Source organism: Uranotaenia lowii, chromosome 2 (genome assembly GCF_029784155.1).
Source record: "Uranotaenia lowii strain MFRU-FL chromosome 2, ASM2978415v1, whole genome shotgun sequence".
NCBI lineage: Eukaryota > Metazoa > Arthropoda > Insecta > Diptera > Culicidae > Uranotaenia > Uranotaenia lowii.
Window position 1 is genome coordinate 6,397,396 of NC_073692.1, and position 21,188 is coordinate 6,418,583.

At 35.4% G+C, this 21,188-nt stretch overlaps 1 protein-coding gene across 1 annotated transcript in view; it reads left to right on the forward strand.

Moving 5' to 3' along the window:
• The window catches only part of LOC129749578 (ETV5-related protein Ets96B), a 54,754-nt gene that overhangs the window by 2,359 nt on the left and 31,207 nt on the right, over window positions 1-21,188 (forward strand). The window lies entirely within an intron of this gene.

A 21,188-nucleotide genomic window follows, 5' to 3' on the forward strand; every position in this document is an offset into this window, starting at 1 on the left:
GATGCGATTGACATGTCACAAGAAGGCTATTTAAGGAACTAAGTGGAACTTGAAGTCTATGGAAGACTATTTGATACTCAATTTGTAACTTTTATACTGAATGGAAGTGATTGACATGTCACAAAAAGACTATTTAAGGAACTTTTTGGAAATTCATGTCCATAGAAGGCTGCTTGAGGTCCTATTTGTAACTTTAACACTGAGTGATGCGATTGACGTGTCACAAAAAGGCTATCTGAGGAACATTTTGTAACTTTCATGCTTGCATTCGAGAAAACTCGGTAAGAATTCCCTTTGGAAACTTTGTTCAGCGAAATTCGAACTTTGTAGGCACGCGTTTGACTTTTGATTGCTTGGGATTTTTGAGTTGCTGTTAAACACTGATAAACTGTATTTTAATTTTCTGGAGTAAAGTGTCCTGACAGTCGACTTGCAATAGATTTTCAGGTCATCAGCATATGTCCGCCGGTACTCTTCAGGGAGTGCTATCTGCATCAGTGCTGAAAATTTTTTGAAGCACGAATGATATTTATTGTGATTTTTTATCAGTGTAAAAAGTTCAAACTGAAATAATAGGAATAGAAACGCAAACAAATATAAAAGCTACAGATCGGCTCAGTCATTCTTACGGCAAGCTTTGTGAATATGTATCAGTCAGTTGAAAGCTCACTAGTGAACCAGAACAAACTTGTTTCAGTAGGCGTTTGTTTTTGACGTTTTTGCAAATTGTGAATTCGGATTCGAAAGAAAACCGTTAAGACTGAACGATTATTCGGTACGAAAAAAGTTAGATTTTCGAGTAATTTTTATATAAAATAGACCATCGAAGTTCGAAAAAATGGTGGATTTTCCCTACTCAAATTTGCAAAACTTTAAAATTAGTTCAAAGTCTTCCATGAAAATAATCAAGTCAGTGCAGTTTAAGATCCTTATTAATATAAAGTTATCAAAAAATAAACTTTTTAACAAAACCACAATTATTTATTGGCATTTTAGTAAATCGAGTTAACAATCATTAATTGAAGTGCCAGCTAGACCTTTTTAAAGCCGATTTTTTCTTCATTTTTACACGTTTTAGCTTCAAGATGACATTGCATTCATTATTAAAATGAGAAAAAAAACATAATGCAATCTTTAAGGGACCGAAAAATTTCATAGCATAGTGAAATAGTGGTCTAACAACACAATCAAAATGAAATTGGAATTCATTTTTATTCTAAGACGTGTTTTTCTTTGAAATTTCTCCCATTCGCATATAAATTTTCGATACATTCGTTTTTGTGACGTCACAAAAAAAACCAATATGGCTCTCGACACTACCTTATTTAAACATTCCTTGCCATCCCCTATGATTTTTTATGCACCCCATAAACTCCCGTCCCCCCTCTGAATAATGAAGAACAAGAATCCTTTTAGTATGGTGTCGTGATTTTACGAATCTCAATTCAGAGATTCACTTAAACACGTCTGTCGCTCGCAAGAATAGATCAATTACTGGCTTTGTTTTGTTTATTTGTCAAGTGCTGCCAAAATAGCAGATGTTGTCATAGAAATTTATTTTATTTTATTCATCTACAGTGTTGCCGAATACAACTATTATTTTATTTTATTCCTAATTAAATTTGATTTCTTTTTTATATATTCTTCATCTCATCCCTACATTCCTTCTCACCTCTATTCTTAATTAAAACTTTTCACACGTCAACATTTGTTTTTTTTCTTTAGAGCAAAATTTTATTTACCAAATATCCTCAATTTTTATTCCATATTCCACATCTTTATTCTCCATCCTACAAATTTTATTTTATTTCTGCTTATCCTTCATCACATTTCTACATTTCTTCTCAACTCTATTCTCAATAGAATCTTTAATTTACCGACTTTTGTTTTTCTAAAATACAAAATTTTATATCCGAAATATCCCTCATCTCAATTCTACATTCCATTCTCTGCAAAAGCTTTTCAAATCTTTTTTTTATTTTGGCATATTCTTCAATTCATCCGAAAATATTCTTCACAAAAGCCTTCCCAATTTGTGCTTTCTCTGTCGTTATGCTTTTATTTACCAGAGCCGGAACAATCCGCAAAAAAAAACATTCTTAGCAACAGCTTTCTCAAACTGTGCTTTCCTTGTTACTCTGTCTCTGTTTACCAGAGCCGGAATAATTCGATAGTATTCTAAGAAACAGCCTGCCCAACCAGAAGGCATATTCAAAACAAACAATCAGCAGCAGCAGCCTTAAATATCTGCGCTTTCAACGCCAATTCCGTCTTATTCCACCGGAAGGCCAAATCAAAACAATCAGCAGCAGCAGCCTTAAATATCCGAGCTTCTAACGGCAATTCCGTCTTATTTCCACCGGAAGGCCAAATCAAAACAATCAGCAGCAGCAGCCTTAAATATCTGAGCTTCTAACGGCAATTCCGTCTTATTTCCACCGGATGTCCAAATCACAACAATCAGCAGCAGCAGCCTTAAATATCTGCGCTTTTAACGGCAATCCCGTCTTATTTCCACCGGAAGGCCAAATCAAAACAATCAGCAGCAGCAGCCTTATATATCTGCGCTTCTAACGGAAATTCCGTCTTATTTCCACCGGAAGACCAAATCAAAACAATCAGCAGCAGCAGCCTTAAATATATGCGCTTTTAACGGCAATTCCGTCTTATTTCCACCGGAAGGCCAAATCAAAACAATCAGCAGCAGCAGCCTTATATATCTGAGCTTCTAACGGCAATTCCGTCTTATTTCCACCGGAAGGCCAAATCAAAACAATCAGCAGCAGCAGCCTTAAATATCTGCGCTTTTAATGGCAATTCCGTCTTATTTCCACTGGAAGGCCAAATCAAAACAATCAGCAGCAGCAGCCTTAAATATCTGCGCTTTTAACGGCAATTCCGTCTTATTTCCACCGGAAGGCCAAATCAAAACAATCAGCAGCAGCAGCCTTAAATATCTGCGCTATTTGTGCTTATTCTACCAACCACGCCATTGTCGTGATTTTACGAATCTCAATTAAGAGATTCACTTAAACACGTCTGTCGCTCGCAAGAATAGATCAATGACTGACTTTGTTTTGTTTGTTTGTCAAGTGCTGCCAAAATAGCAAATGTTGTCATAGAAATTTATTTTATTTTATTCATCTACAGTGTTGCCGAATACAACTATTATTTTATTTTATTCCTAATAAAATTTGATTTATTTTTTGTATATTCTTCATCTCATCCCTACATATGGCATGTTTTGAAAGTGGAAAATTTCCAGCAAATTCTTCGAGTTTTCAACAAAAAGGGCAGATTTCCTAGTAAATTAACACATTTTTCGTGATTGTGACGTCGCAGTATGTACTAATACTAGAGCAGGGCTGCCTCGACACTACCTTCTTTAAATATTCCTTGAGGGGATGGAATTTATGATAAAATATGACAAGTGTAGTAAAAAAATTGACGAAAATCTGACAACTATGACAAATGTGGCAAAACTAACAAATGTGACAAAAATAGGACAAATGTGGTAAAATATGACAAAATTATGACAAAACTTTGACAATAAAATGACATAAACATGACAAATGTGATCAAAATATGATAAATATGTAAAAAAAACATGACAAATATTTAACAATAGTATGAAATAATCTGACAAATATGAAAGAAAACTGGCAATAAAATGAAAAAAAAACATGACCAAAATAAAACAGATATGAAAAATGTGATAAAAATATGACAAAAATATGACAAATATCACAAAAATATGGCAAAAATCGGGGAGCTCCTGAGTAGTGTGCGTCCGACCCTGGCAGTAAAGCATACAAAGTAAAGACAATACCTTCTGCGTATGCCGAGCTGCTAGGTACGTCGCGCGTCTGTGTAGGATACCTCCAACGTAACCGTCGTGGAGTATCCGAGTCGAACGCGCTCTCTGCGACGAAAGCTGTGGGGATAAGACAATACCTTCTCCACAGTGGAAATCGTAGGGGGAAGAGTATTCACGTCGCGGAATACTCTCGGGTAGAGTGGTCTCACGTCGCCGTCGGATGGGCCACTCGAGTCGGGTAGGATGACATCACCGTCGGGATTCATCTGAGTCGCAAGCCTCTAAGACCCGTACGTGTGCTGTGACAGGCGCGAGTCCAGGATAAGCTGCTCTCGATTCGACACACGGCGGGCAAAAACCCTAGGGTTGCCAGCCAAAAAGGGAGGAGGAAGACCGGACCACGGTCGGAGTAGAATGTCCTTTCGGCGGGGGGCATTCGAGTAGTGTGCGTCCGATCCTAGCAATAAAGCATACAAAGATAAGACTCTACCTTCTGCGTATGCCGAGCTGTTTAGGTACACGTCATCGGCGGGTGAGTCATCTGAGTCGGTGTAGGATGAATTCTTCGCCGGGAATCATCCGAGTAGTTTTTCGTAAAGCCCCGGACGTGTGCTGTGACAGGCGCGTGTCCAGGATAAGCTGCTCTCGACCGGCACACGGACGGGCAAAGAGGAGAGGGCTTCGAGCCAAGCCAAGCGGAGCCAAGATCTCGAGTCGTTAGAGGAGAGGTCATTGGTCTCTTGCAGTGGTCTCGAACAGAGGCGGAGCGCACGATTTTCGTGGGAACCAAGCTAGTCTCGAGTTGCGAGTAAAGGCCGGATCTCGAGTCGTTAGAGGAGAGGTCCTTAGTCTTGAATCGTAACGAGAGGCAGGGTATATATGCTGGAGTTTGACTCGAACTGGAGTTTGCCGATGAGCGCTTAAGCGCGGACTTGGTCTCGCATCTTGGGTACAGCCTTCGTTGTAGGTCCGGATGGGAATTATGGCCAGAGGCCCCAGGTGGACTTAATGGCGTAGGGGTACTTAGTATCATGAGTCGTCCAATTGCACCCATGGACCCAGAGTAGCATACTGGGGGGACTCGGTCGCTCGCCGTGCCTTGGAATGCAATCCGTAAAAAGGATTTACCGCCTGGGTGATCAACTAATAAAAAAAAGACATCTTAGCCGGGGGTCGATATCGACAATATCCTTGCTGGCTGATTGTTTCCATACTGCTTTGTTTTGTGATATGATATGGTATATGTTTTATTTGGTTTCTTTCAGACATAAGCAATGCCGTTGTGCTGGGAGGACAATGCCATCAATGAGGAAGCTTTTTAGTGCCGGTCAGGCATAGAATCTTTTGCCGATATTCTCACATCCAAGGAAGGTCTTTATTGGGTGTACTTGTTTATTTTCGATAACATCAATGATCATTAGAGTTAAGCCAAAGGTGTCGAATTTGGTTAACTGGAACCCATTCACTCGTTTTTTTTGCCTGTACTTTTTCTGGTTGTATGAAAAGGCCGATAAAAAATGAACACTAAATGAAATATAGACTACCATTAATAGCTTGTCTGATAGTAGTTCAAAATTACCCAAAAAAAAGTTTTAATGTACATATGTGCTGATTGTTGTGGTAAAACAAAAAGTTAAAGAAAGTATTCGAACTTTTTGAACATCCCGTAGACTTAGTGCAGCGGTTATAACATCTAGTACAAAAGTGCATCGTGAGAAATACGACTGACTAGTAAATGCATCTTTTGCATACTTTTTCACACTGTTTCACCAATTTAAATTGTGTTATTATTTCCCCTTTTCCCCAATTCTTTTTAGCCAATCATTCCACCGTAAAACATTTCTGCTTCATTCAAATTTTTTAAACTTTTCTCGTAACGGAGACGATTTTTTACCTTTGCGTAGAAATTAGCAACCACAGTGAGGTAAATTTTTTTCAAATATTTCTGAAACCTGAAACCTTTCTACTGCTAAAACTGTTTGCACCACTATTAATAGTTCCTAATATTTTTTGAATATTGGTCTAAGAAAATAATTGTAAAAATTGTAACAATTCACCCAAGAATAGTAAAAAAAATTCGAATATTTTTTTTTTATTCAGCCTTTCAACTTTCATTAAGAAAATTTTCAGTAGTTTGTCAAGTCAAGCAATGGTGAATTTTCTTCATCGTTGTGTAAAAATGTCGATTCGATAAAGTCGTTTCCTTGATTCGCAGGAACAAAGGAAACAGATAGATTGGTAAAAATATTCAATTTCCTTTGATTGTAGATACATACATATGCATTCAGGATTACCTTGTTTCGCTACAAAGAAATGTCAAGTGCGGGGGGGGGGGGGGGGGGTGAAATGTTCGGAGGTTGTGCCTTAAAATAACCTAGCCTTGGCAATGGTTTCAATATGAAGTTATCCCCGAACGTCATACGCAATCGATTCAAATTTAGCCCCGGCAGGCATAGTGATTGAGTCTCTCGACAATGACAGACCGACAGATGTATGTATGTATGTTGGTCAAGAGGACGGAGGTCTAGTGCCTTCATATGTCTATGTAGGTATGTTGTGGCTTTGATGACAACCCTCACAACAACAACAACAATTTTCCCTTTGATTTGGGATGTGAAGGAAAAGTGTCCTTTTTCTCAACTTTCCACCACCCTCTGAATACGACTGAATCATTGAGATCTACCCAGATTTTCCGCGAAAAACGGTCCCGTGAAGTGGTTGAATGAACGCAACCGATTCAATTTTTTTTCGTGCTTTGTGGTGCACCACGAAACATAATAGAAACAATGGAGAAAAGTTGGTGCGGAGTAAACGGACACAAAAAAAAGTGGAGCGCGACCCGGCCCGTTATTAACTGGAAAACAGGCATTTTTTTCGCATCAGTTCCGTACGATACACAATGATGCGGTGAGTAAAATTAAAATTTGATACATGGTCCTGCTAGCTGCAAGGATCCAGTACTCTAGAAGAAAAAGGCCGAAAACCAAGGAAGAAGGCGGAAGCCCGGTGGACACAAGGATAGGTAGGTTCTGAAGCAGCAGAGAATTCCCTCCGGGTAGAAAGCTGAAATACAGCTTCACGTTTTCGCTTTCCTCTTCTGTTCGTTGTTCGAAACTTATTCTTTCGTTCGAGTGAATGAACATGTTACCGTCTTCATTTCCGCTCATTTTTTGACATTGTTTCTGTTAGTCAAGTCATTTATTTTTTCTTCTCCTACCTCAGCTTGACACATAATGGTTCTGTTTAAAAATATATGTTCACGGTATTTGCCGGCAAACAAGTAGGCGGTGTAAATTGTTTCAGTTTGCCGGTTTTTGTGGTGGGTTTTTTTTTCTTTATTTGGCTCAATTCAAAATCTCATTAACACAGATTTTTACCGAAGGCGTGAATGGATCGGGGAATTGAAAGATAGACGTGAATTATGAATTGAGTTCTATTGTTTCGTAAAGTGCTTTGGTGCCACTAAACAGACTGATACCGGTTGTAGGTTAAAATTTTAGATGTTCTACCAAATTTGGATGGCTAGAGAAAAATTGGAGAACTGATCAAGTTGAAATGCCTAACTTGACCAAGATTGCTAAAAAATTTCTCTAAGACATCGCGATGCATCGTAGCAATAGTGACAAAACTGACAAAATTGACAAATTTGACAAAATTGACAAAATTGACAAAATTGACAAAATTGACAAAATTGACAAAATTGACAAAATTGACAAAATTGACAAAATTGACAAAATTGACAAAATTGACAAAATTGACAAAATTGACAAAATTGACAAAATTGACAAAATTGAAAAAATTTTACAAAATTGACAAAATTGACAAATTTGACAAAATTGACAAAATTGACAAAATTGACAAAATTGACAAAATTGACAAAATTGACAAAATTGACAAAATTGACCAAAATTGAAAAAATTTTACAAAATTGACAAAATTGACAAAATTGACAAAATTGCCAAAATTGACAAAATTGACAAAATTGACAAAATTGACAAAATTGACAAAATTGACAAAATTGACAAAATTGACAAAATTGACAAAATTGACAAAATTGACAAACTTGACAAAATTGACAAAATTGACAAAATTGACAAAATTGACAAAATTGCCAAAATTGACCAAATTGACAAAATTGACAAAATTGACAAAATTTACAAAATTGACAAAATTGACAAAATGGACAACATGGACAAAATTGACAAAATTTCCAAAATTTACAAAATTGACATACATAATTTACAAAATTGACAAAATTGACAAAATTAACAAAATTGACAAAATTGACAAAATTGACAAAATAGACAAAAATGACAAAATTGACAAAATTGACAAAATTGACAAAATTGACAAAATTGACAAACTTGACAAAATTGACAAAATTGACAAAATTGACAAAATTGACAAAATTGACAAAATTGCCAAAATTGACAAAATTGACAAAATTGACAAAATTGACAAAATTGCCAACATTGACAAAATTGACAAAATTGACAAAATTGACAAAATTGACCAAATTGACAAAATTGACAAAATTGACAAAATTGACAAAAATGACAAAATTGACAAAATTGACAAAATTGGCAAAATTGACAAAATTGACAAAATTGACAAAATTGACAAAATTGACAAAATTGACAAAAATGACAAAATTGACAAAATTGACAAAATTGACAAAATTGACAAAATTGACAAAATTGACAAATTTGACAAAATTGACAAAATTGACAAAATTGACAAAATTGACAAAATTGACAAAATTAACACAATTGACAAAATTGACAAAATTGACAAAATTGACAAAATTGACAAAATTGACAAAATTGACAAAATTGACAAAATTGACAAAATTGACAAAATTGACAAAATTGACAAAATTGACAAAATTGACAAAATTGACAAAATTGACAAAATTGACAAAATTGACAAAATTGACAAAATTGACAAAATTGACAAAATTGACAAAATTGACAAAATTGACAAAATTGACAAAATTGACAAAATTGACAAAATTGACAAAATTGACAAAATTGACAAAATTGACAAAATTGACAAAATTGACAAAATTGACAAAATTGACAAAATTGACAACATTGACAAAATTGACAAAATTGACAAAATTGACAAAATTGACCAAATTGACAAAATTGACAAAATTGACAAAATTGACAAAATTGACAAAATTGACAAAATTGACAAAATTGACAAAATTGACAAAATTGAATAAATTGACAAAATTGACAAAATTGACAAAATTGACAAAATTGACAAAATTGACAAAATTGACAAAATTGACAAAATTGACAAAATTGACAAAATTGACAAAATTGACAAAATTGACAAAATTGACAAAATTGACAAAATTGACAAAATTGACAAAATTGACAAAATTGACAAAATTGACAAAATTGTCAAAATTGACAAAATTGACAAAATTGACAAAATTGACAAAATTGACAAAATTGACAAAATTGACAAAATTGACAAAATTGACAAAATTGACAAAATTGACAAAATTGACAAAATTGACAAAATTGACAAAATTGACAAAATTGACAAAATTGACAAAATTGACAAAATTGACAAAATTGACAAAATTGACAAAATTGACAAAATTGACAAATTGACAAATTGACAAAATTGACAAAATTGACAAAATTGACAAAATTGACAAAATTGACAAAATTGACAAAATTGACAAAATTGACAAAATTGACAAAATTGACAAAATTGACAAAATTGACAAAATTGACAAAATTGACAAAATTGACAAAATTGACAAAATTGACAAAATTGACAAAATTAGTTATATTTTCTCTTCTGAATCTTTTGAATCGTTTGAATAGTTTGAATCTTTTGAATCTTTTGAATCTTTTGAATTTTTGAATCTTTTGAATCTTTTGAATCTTTTGAATCTTTTGAATCTTTTGAATCTTTTGAATCTTTTGAATCTTTTGAATCTTTTGAATCTTTTGAATCTTTTGAATCTTTTGAATCTTTTGAATCTTTTGAATCTTTTGAATCTTTTGAATCTTTTGAATCTTTTGAATCTTTTGAATCTTTTAAATCTTTTGAATCTTCTGAATCTTTTGCATCTTTTGAATCTTTTGAATCTTTTGAATCTTTTGAATCTTTTGAATCTTTTTAATCTTTTGAATCTTTTGAATCTTTTGAATCTTTTGAATCTTTTGAATCTTTTGAATCTTTTGAATCTTTTGAATCTTTTGAATCTTTTGAATCTTTTGAATCTTTTGAATCTTTTGAATCTTTTGAATCTTTTGAATCTTTTAAATCTTTTGAATCTTTTGAATCTTTTGAATCTTTTGAATCTTTTGAATCTTTTGAATCTTTTGAATCTTTTGAATCTTTTGAATCTTTTGAATCTTTTGAATCTTTTGAATCTTTTGAATCTTTTGAATCTTTTGAATCTTTTGAATCTTTTGAATCTTTTGAATCTTTTGAATCTTTTGAATCTTTTGAATCTTTTGAATCTTTTGAATCTTTTGAATCTTTTGAATCTTTTGAATCTTTTGAATCTTTTGAATCTTTTGAATCTTTTGAATCTTTTGAATCTTTTGAATCTTTTGAATCTTTTGAATCTTTTGAATCTTTTGAATCTTTTGAATCTTTTGAATCTTTTGAATCTTTTGAATCTTTTGAATCTTTTGTAGCTTTTGAATCTTTTGAATCTTTTGAATCGAATATTTTTAATTTTAAAATTTTGTGAACATTTTTAGGATTTTAATTCCTTTTAATCTTATGAAATCTGTGCAACATCTATCACTTTTCAAGTGCTATTAATTCTTGTAATTTTTTTTATGATGTTCATCTGAACTAAAGAATTATTTTACCGTTTTATCCTTCTGGCTGGTTATTGTTTTTTTATACTCAAAACAATTTCCATCTAATAATATTTTAATTTTTTGCCTTTAAAGCCTTATAAAATCCCCGCTGAAATCGAAATCATTGATATTTTTGGTGTTTTTTTTTTTTTTTTAATTTATAAGATTCAAAAAAGAATCTGGTTTAACTATGAAATAAATGTTGAGGATATTTTAATATACTTTCAACCGAGAAAAAACGGATCGAACGAGCAATCATTTTATACTTTCAAAGATGCATCGTTGAAACAGCAACACAAAAAATCAGAGATGCGTAAACTCGCCTCGGAAAGAATCATTCGGCTGATTTCTTCCGAGTTTAACTTGCTATTTGCAGATTGATTTCATCTTCGTTTCAATCATCACATCAATGTGCACAAAACGAAGAAAACAGTTTTGCATTGATGTTTTCCATGCCTCGCAGGAATAAAATCACAACAACGAAACAACAGAACGAAGCTGACCGTACACGAATGCACACGAGCGATCGTTGCCCGACGGGCCGAGTTAACATTCCTCGCACCCTTCTCTCGCTCGTTTCCCGTTCCCTTGTATCTATCACTTTTAGCCACGCCCCCATGCGTTGTCCGATTGATGTGTTCGGCTGCCGAACGAAAACGATTTTTTCAGAACTGTACGTTCGTTTCGCTGATGTTTCCCCCGATTGCTGTTTACTCCTGCCGAGTTTACCCGAAGCTTCCTTCCTGATGCTTTCCGAATTGAACTATCGATAGCATCATTGCAGTTTGAGTTTAACGAAATAAAATCGTTCTGCAAAGAAGGGCAAAGTGCGAGTATGAAGACTCGCGATTTTAACATCTCTGCAAAAAATTAGGTCAGATGTTTTTCCTTGGGGGTTTTTCCAACTAGATAGACGGAATGAAAAAAAAAATCCCGGCAAAAGTCAGAAGTGGATGTGTTTAGTCTTCAATGGGATTTCGTTGTTGTCGTTGTTGATTTCATCCTATTCCACAACGGCTCTAGTAGCAGCGTTTCCGGTTTACGTCTGCCCTCGTCTGTAGGAAGCCAGCATTGAAATTTAAAATTTAAACGGTTCAGCAAGGTTGCATTTTGATATATTGTTGGTTGTGTGGAGTACATTCTAGAGCCAAGCATCAGCTTTGCTTTAAACCGTGTGTTATTTAAGCTTTGAAATTAATGGAATTTGTAACTATATTGCACTAGTAACTTATTGTTTTCTTTATAGTTGAATTTATGTAGGTTATATAACGGCTTACTGAAGCTTTCTGAAAACCAAGAAAAATACAGACCGTAAACCATTGGAACTTTCATTTTCATAAAGTCCTCACTGACCAAAAATCGAGCGACCATTCCCAGATAAAATAAACAAGCTGTCGTTTACATATGCATCGTCAATTGGAACTTACTCAACCGGAACAAGATCCGTTTGGAAGGGTTCGAGAATGCCACGAGAACCGACCTTCATCCTTTTGAAACCACACTTGACCTGAAATCGGACACTAAACTGGTTGCCAGCAAATTAGCGATACGGTCTTGATTATGTAAATTAATGACCGTAATAGTAGGTGGATACGTACGGTAGGATACTTCTTGGCCCCAGGTAAATATACAAACATCCTCGGAATCCTCGCTCGGTCGCTCGTCGTACCAAGCAGAAGAGAGAAAGCTCGCGAAAGGATGGCATCATCAAAAATTTACGGCTAAATCTCGAAGCCCATCAACATCAACGGCCTAACCCGGTTTAGCCTCCACTGACTGAGCTACAACATGAGTGATGAAATGTAGCTTCCTCGTAGTGGGAAAGTGCGATCCGTTTTGGGACCGTACGGTACCGAAGTTTGTCCCTTACAGTTTTTAACCTTTGAAGTGTTGTAGCCAAGGGTTAAACACCAATCCATTTCAAGTGTTACTTTTGAAAATCATGGTAGGGAAGATCTGGAACAAACTCTTCAGATGCAGAGAACTCAAATGACCCATACAGCTGTTTCAAAAGGGATCCGGCATCCGGCACAATGTAGGTAATCTTACTTGGCAGATAGGATTGAAATGTTTCAACATAAAACAATCTCCCAAAAATCGATCGCCAGTCAACAGTGACTTCTCACACCTCTTGTCCTCTGCAGCGTGTTGTTCGTGATGGATTCATCGGGTTCTCAATTTCTCTTTATCATCATTATCAATAACCACAGCAGGCCACAGTAGTGTGCGTTGGCAATCACATAATGAAAACGAAAAACCATTTCTCAAAGGCCCAAAAGTTCACTTCCCGCAGCCCTTGTTAACGAACATATGAATTGTTTTCCTTAATAAAAAGCGGCGCTCCACTACTCGGATTGAAACATTTTCGCCATCAGCACACAAATATGGCACACCAGTCAACCAATGTAAGATGCAATTTTTCTTCAATTCCTGAAGCCCAAATTTTACGAAGCAGTACGCTCTCGTAGACGGATTGCAAACACACTGAAAAACCCCGCTTTATCATGAGATCGCACCATGTCCGATACAATACGGCCTCGGGTCATCCTGTAACAGCTAAATTTAAATTATTTCAAATAATTTCACTCTCCAAACGGACAAATTATTTTAATTATCCAGACGAAACAAAAAACGCGTGCGCTGCCATCAAAACAACGCCTACTTCTTCAAAGTTGTCCAAAAAGTTACCCACAACCATTTGATACTTTTTTTGTTGGTCCAATTCTGACAAGTTTAATATCCTACCTAAAGCTTAGTTCTTTTAGAAATGGGACACTTTCATTTGCCAATAGCTCGTTAACTAGTTATTGGATATTGAAAATTTTGACAGCATTTTGTTGCCTGTAAAAAGTACTATTCGACCTATTTTTTTCAAAATTTAATATTTACGCGTTTTTGAGATATGTACGATGCAAGAGAAAAAGAAAAAAATAATTTTGCACAGTTTCCTTGAAAATACGTCATTATCAAATTGATAGCTGACAAAACCGTTGATTATTCAAAGAATTACTGAGTTTCTGTGGTGGATAAGTATGCAAACACTGTCAATAATGTCCACAAAGTTCAAATCAAGCATTGGAGAGAAGCACATGATCGGCAACAACGGTTCAGGCTCATCAAGGAAGTCGAGTCTCATACCAGCATTTTTAATTTTCAATAAACGAAAAACTAAGGGTAGATCGCTGAAACGTCCAAAACAATTTTCTCCGATAAGCTGAAAGTGTTGCCTAGTGATGACTCATTGAAATCCAACCTCAAACAACCATTTTTTGATAGTTCCAAAGCTCTTAAGCTGAAAAACCGGTACCGAAAAAAAACGTTCAAAAATGTGGTCAAAAATATTCAAATTTGTTCATTTCGAAACAACTGTATCCACTAAAATGCTTCCAGTTTCCAGTGTCCAGAGAAGAATTGGACCAAAAAGTATCAGAAATTGAAGAAGGAGAGTGAAGCTACCTAAAATATAAATTTTACGAAGTATAAGTTGGAGAAACTGATCAATACCATGACTGAAAAAAGTGTGCGCCGGCCAATGGGAGATACCACGAATAAAGTAGAAATTTCTTTAACAAAAAACGGTAAATATTTTTTTTCAAATTTTTTCATAAAAGTTCATAACATTACCTTCTTTTTCTTCATAGAAAGTATTTCGTTCAAACGAATGGTTTTTTAGATACAGGCATTCGTAAATGTCCCATTTCTAAAAGAACTAAGCTTTATATTAGGGTGACAGCCAAATGGGTTATGGGAACTGTACAAAATTTTAACCCAATCGGACTTGATTAAGGGGCCTCAAAGCGCTAAATGATTTTTTTTACCCTCACAAATCACCTAAGGGGGGACCAAAGGAAATTGGTAAAATCGAAATTTTTATTTAGAATCCAAATGAGTTAAAACGTCAAATTTTAGTGTTATATCGAAAAAAAAATTTGGTCAAAATTTTAAAAATCACTCGAAGGGGGACCAACGGAAATTCTAAAAATAGAGGTTCTTATATTGATGTTGAGTTATGGTGTTTTCGGTCAACAATCGACTAAGTTGGTTGTTCGAAAAGTCTCAAAAAGTCGATTTTTTGTTATTTTTTTTTTTTGAGACAACACTACAACTGGACGTATTTCTAAGTCATTTGGCATCAGAATTAAAATTTCTGTTTTCCGATTCTTTTGGTATTTTTTGGGGTAAAAAAACATAAACTTTGAGTGCTTTGGTTGGCTTACCAGACGTCCTACTTTTTTAGGATATGTCCTACTTATTTGACCCTTGTCCTACCGTCCTACTTTGGACCCAAAATATCCTTCTTTATTACGGTTAGGGCCATTCCCAAGTAACCGTAAGCATTATGCCATAACCCTTAATCAACATAAAATCAACATTTCTAATGCAAGTTAGCATTATATTAACATTCATTCATGCTTTTTAATTTCATATAAGCATTATTAATGCATAGAAGCAATAAAAAAAATTAGCTCTTATGATAGCACTATATGCAGATATAGAGTTACTATATAAAGTTTAGAAGCATTAAGACTGTAGTACTAGAACTTCCTGTTAATGCTTATATAAAGCTTTTATAAAGCGTAGAAACGTCAAACCCGCGAATGTAAACATGAGTGATTTTTCCATTTCCCAGCTAACATGAAATTGTAATAGAAATGATAATCCAAATCGAATATTAAGACATTTTCAATAACTATCGTAAACATGTTGGTATTGAGTGATTTTCTATCATTCATTTACGACCAGCTTTGCTCGAAAAAAGTTGAATCGGATAGCAGTTTAGTCAACTCGTAAATATGTCTCCAAAAAGTTGAGAATAGACTAATTCGACATTTACGATTTGAGTGAACTGATTTACGATAAATGGGCGGTCCTTCAATTGACACTCTCTCCGGTTTCTTCCTTTGGCCGGTTCGTAAAAAGAAAATCTCACCTATAGAGCTATAGCGAGGACCATATCAACTGATCAGTTGGCATCGTGGTAAGATACCGGACTGTGAACTCGGAGGACTGAAGTTCAAATCTCGGTCGAGGAATTTTTTTTTCGCTTTTTGTTGGAAAATCGAATCGTTGGAATCTTGTCATTGTAGATATATCGCCTCCACTTTTGTAGCTATATGCTTATTTGGTAAGTTTAATACAATCTTTTTATCTGGTATATTTGTTTGAATAATTCTGTTGTTCCTGCGTTATACCTTCATAAATGTTTGCTGGGTTGCTGCGTGTGAGTAAGGAAGACAAGAAGCGATAAAAATCAGAGCGGGCAGTTGCAGTTGTCTTCTCCCAAAATTTTCCAATACATTTCCAAACCTTCTCATGCATACATTGTCTACACAGCAAAATGTAGCTGGTTTTTGTCCCGCTGACTTTCCAGCAAAATTTCCAGCAATTTAAATTGCTGGAAAAAAGGACAAACGTTAATGCTAGTTTCCAGCAATTCAAATTGCTGGAAAATCAGCAATCCAGATTGCTGGAAACCAGCTATTTTTTTCAAAACAACCGGCTGTATTTAGTATCAAATTTATATTTCAATTCTAAATTAAATATTGAATACTGGCTGTGCATATAATGAGCAATGAAAAAGAATTAGTTTTTTCCATTTTTAAATTATGTTTTGTTTATTTTCAAGAACTTTTTTTTTAATTTTCAAACACCGGCTCTGGAGTGGCAGCTTTGTGCCAGAGTGTTGATCATTCGCTACCTGAGAAAAGAGACTGATTAGTATCTTTTATGAAATCTGTCCAATAAAAACTCAGCTTGACTTGTGTCTGGTTGCTAGAATATAGAGGAAAATTAAAATAATTTTATTAATCCAGGTATCAGGTATCAGAATGGGGGTAGGCTTAATAGCGGCACGTTATCCAAACATAAAGCTTAGTTCTTTTAGAAATGGGACAGTTACGAATGCCTGTATCTCAAAAACCATTCGTTTGAACCAAATACTTTCTATGAAGAAAAAGAAGGTAATGTTATGATCTTTCATGGAAAAATTTGAAAAAAAATATTTACCGTATTTTGTTAAAGAAATTTCTACTTTATTCTTGGAATCTCCCATTGGCCGGCGCACACTTTTTTTAGTCATGGTATTGATCAGTTTCTCCTACTTATACTTCGTAAAATCTATATTTTAGGTGGCTTCACCCTCCTTCTTCAATTTCTGATACTTTTTGGTCCAATACTTCTCTGGAAACTGGAAACTGGAAGCATTTAAGTGGATACAGTTGTTTCGAAATGAACAAATTTGATTATTTTTGACCACATTTTTGAACGTTTTTTTTCGGTACCGGTTTTACAGCTTAAGAGCTTTGAAACTATCAAAAAATGGTTGTTTGAGGTTGGATTTCTATGAGTCATCACTAGGCAACACTTTCAGCTTATCGGAGAAAATTGTTTTGGACATTTCAGCGATCTACCCTTAGTTTTTCGTTTATTGAAAATTAAAAATGCTGATATGAGACTTGACTTCCTTGATGATCCTCAACCGTAGTTGCCGATCATGTGCTTCAATCCAATGCTTGATTTGAACTTTGTGGACATTATTGACAGTGTTTGCATACTTATCCACCACAAAAACGCAGTAATTCTTTGAATAATCAACGGTTTTGTCAGCTATAAATTTGATAATGACGAACTTTAAAGGAAACTGTGCAAAATTATTTTTTTCTTTTTCTCTTACATCGTACATATCTCAAAAACGCGTAAATTTTAAATTTTGATAAAAATAGGTCGAATAGTACTTTTTACAGGCAACAAAATGCTGTCAAAATTTTTAATATCCAATAACTAGTTAACGAGCTATTAGCAAATGAAAGTGTCCCATTTCTAAAAGAACTAAGCTTTACGGGAAAATTGTGCCTAGCCTTTTTTTTATCCAAGATTTCCTCATTTACCTGAGAAACCTGAAAAACCTATAAAAGGAAGAAATAAATTCAATCTATTTAAGATGGCATAAAGCCTTTCCACTAGGGATTATTAGCATTAAAGCTCTTTTCTACATTCGGTAAGGAATGATAGAATGTTTTTTAAGTTTAATTTCTTAAACTCAGATTCGCTTAAAGCGTAAGAACCCAGAGTACGAAAACGTAGTCTGGCAAATGAGGGACAGTTACATATAAGGTGGAAGGGATGTTCCACATCTGATTCACAACTACCACATACTGGAGATTCAGCGCGCTGAATGTTGTGCATGTGATAGTTGAGTTTACAATGACCGGAGAGTGCTCTGATCAAGATGCTGCAATGAGATTTATTTAAAGTTAATAAGTAACTTGATATGATTGGAGATGGTTTTTCTAAAAATAATTTAGTTTGACGACAAGTGTCCAACTCTTCCCAGTATCGTTCATGCTGGTTAGAGGACCAAGTTTGAATTTGGTTTCTGAACCAACATGGCGATATTGGGACAGCCGGCTCAGGTCCGTAAAATTCCTTTTCCGACCCAGCTCTAGCGAGTTCGTCGGCGCATTCGTTTCCAAAAATTCCCTTATGTCCGGGTACTCATAGAAGGTTTAATCCATTGCCTTCAGCAAGTTCTTCGATTGCTTTCCGGCATGCGATTACCAGTTTTGATCTAGAACTGGAAGCACTGAGTGATTTGATAGCTGCTTGGCTATCTGAACAGAAGTAAATTGTTCTGAACATAATCTTCTTTTGAAGTGCAATTTGCACTCCATACATAATAGCATATAGCTCAGCCTGAAAGACTGTACAATATTTTCCTAGAGGTTGAGCATATTCTATGTTCAACTCGTGACAGTAAATTCCTGCACCTGCACGGCCGTTTGATAATGAACCGTCAGTATAGAATACAATATGAGAGGACATTTGGTCCTCTACGAAACCTGATAACCATTCTTGAGGAGAAGGAAATTTGACTTTAAACCCCATGTAGGGAAAACTACTCGAGAGTGTTAAATCGTTTGGCGCTAGATTAAACTTGTTTAATCTAACTAATTCAGGCCACACATTTGTATGACTCGATGATCTTTCGATATTTCCTGACAGCCAGAGACCAACTGCCTGTAGACGAAAAGCACATGAGAAGGCTTCCTGTTTTAGGTACAAGTGTAGAGGTTTGATAGAAAACAGAGCCTCTAGTGCTGCAGTAGGAGTTGTAGTGAACGATCCGGACATCCCCAAAAGACACATTCTTTGAAGGTGATTAAGTTTAGTCCGAACTGTTGCAACTTCTCCTTTCTGCCACCACACTAGACACCCATAGGCCAGAATTGGTCTTACTATTGTGGAGTAAATCCAGTGAATATGTTTGGGTTTGAGTCCCCAGTTTTTTCCGATTGCACGTCGGCATTGTCCGAAGGCCATGCATGCTTTTTTGATTCTGAATTCGATGTGATCAGACCAGTTTAATTTGGAGTCAAGAATGACACCCAAATATTTAACCTGATTAGACACGGTGATTTCAGAACCATAAAACAGCAGAGGGCGCACCCCGCGGGTGATACGTTTTTTAGTAAATAAAACAATATTAGTTTTTAGAGGATTAACTGAAAGTTCTACAAGAGAACACCATCGTTCAACAGAGCGCAGAGCTTGTTGCATTATATCAAATAATGTGCTTATGCACAAACCTCTTACCAGCAGAAGATAATCATCTGCGAATCCATAGGTTGGTATTCCACGGTCATTGAGTTTTCTCAACAAGCCGTCTGCAACTAGGTTCCACAAAAGAGGTGATAGTACACCTCCCTGTGGGCAACCACGTGTGCTAACTTTTGTAATTGAAGCCTGTCTTAAAGACGAATGAAGATTCCTGTTACTTAGCATTGCGCTAATCCAGTTAGTTATAACATTAGGCACTCCATGAAGTAGTGCCGCATCCATTATTGATGTAAACGAGACATTATCAAATGCTCCTTCTATGTCTAGAAATGCTCCTAGACATGATTCTTTCTGTGAAAAACTATTTTCAATATTATGTACTACGTTGTGCAGAAGAGTTAATGTTGATTTTCCTGTTTGGTATGCATGTTGTGTCGTATTAAGCGGACGTTGGACAAGGCATTCTTGCCTGATATGATGATCAATTAAACGTTCAAGTGCTTTTAATAGAAATGAACTTAGACTAATAGGACGAAAGCTTTTGGCTTCGTCGTATGATGATCGTCCCCCTTTAGGGATGAATTTCACGGCTATCTGCCGCCAAAGTTTAGGAATATATCCATGAGCAAAACTGCTTATCATTATTTTTCTTAATATGTGTTTGAAATGATCGAAACCTTTTTGATGCAAAACTGGAAATAAACCGTCACTTCCAGGAGATTTGTATTGAGCAAAACCCCCGATTGCCCATTTGATCGATTCTGTAGTAACTATTTTCCGAGCAAAATGCAAGGAATCTAGACTACCAGAAAAGAACTCAGGCTCTATCGATGAATCTTGATCAACACATCCTGGAAAGTGAGTATTGAATAGACAACTTAATGTTTCTTCGTCGTTTGATGTATAATCACCACTAGGGGTTTTAAGGTATGAAACCTGATAATCTTTTGATTTGGCTAAGACTTTATTTAACCTACTTGCTTCGTGCAAGCTTGAAATGTTTGTGCAGTAGCTCTGCCAACTTGAGCGTTCGGCAGCTCTTGTTGCTTTCCGGTAAGCTCTGCGAGCCAACTTGAAAGCATCAAAACCTTCCGTGCGCCTTCGGTTCCAAGAGCGTCTGCAGTTTTTTCGTAATTTACTGAGATTTGATTTCCACCATGGTGTACTGTTTTTGTTGAATTTCAACGTTCGTAAGGGACACGCTTCTTCATAAGAATTTCGAAATAATTTCGGTGGTTTTTGCAACCACTTCATCCAACTCAAAAGGAGTAGTAATTTCAGGTGTTTATCCATGAAATTTCGTAGCAAGATGCTCCAAATATTGGTCCCAATTAGTTGTTCTTGGGTTTCTGAATGTAATTGTTTCTAAAAACTCACCTGAGTGTTCAAAATAGATAAACCTGTGGTCAGAAATCGATTCTTCGTTAGGCACATGCCAATTTGAAATTTCCTGGGAAATTGTTGTAGAACAAAGTGTGATGTCAATCACCTCTTCTCTGTCACACCTAACAAAAGTTGGTTTATTTCCTACATTTAGAATTTCTAAATCAGTGCTGCTTAAATATTCCATTAAATTTAAGCCTCTCAGATTGATATCTGAGCTACCCCATACAAAATGATGGGCATTGGCATCACAGCCAATTACAAGAGGTATATTTTGTGATTCACAGAATGAAATGACATTTTTTAAATCATCCGTAGGGGATGATTGTTCATATGGTGAGTATGCTGAACAGTAGACGTATTTTCTATCAGGCAGCGAAACCTGAACGACGCAAATATCTCTTGTTGTTAGATTGGGTATAAGTGTTGCATTCAAAGAATTGTTTATCAATATACATGCACGAGGCATTATTCGGGCATTAGTCATTCCAATTACACCGAACACAGTAAAGTTTGATTTGAGCAAATTCCCTAAGTAAAAAGTTCCATTTCGGAAATAGGGTTCTTGGACCAAGGCGATTGATGCAGTT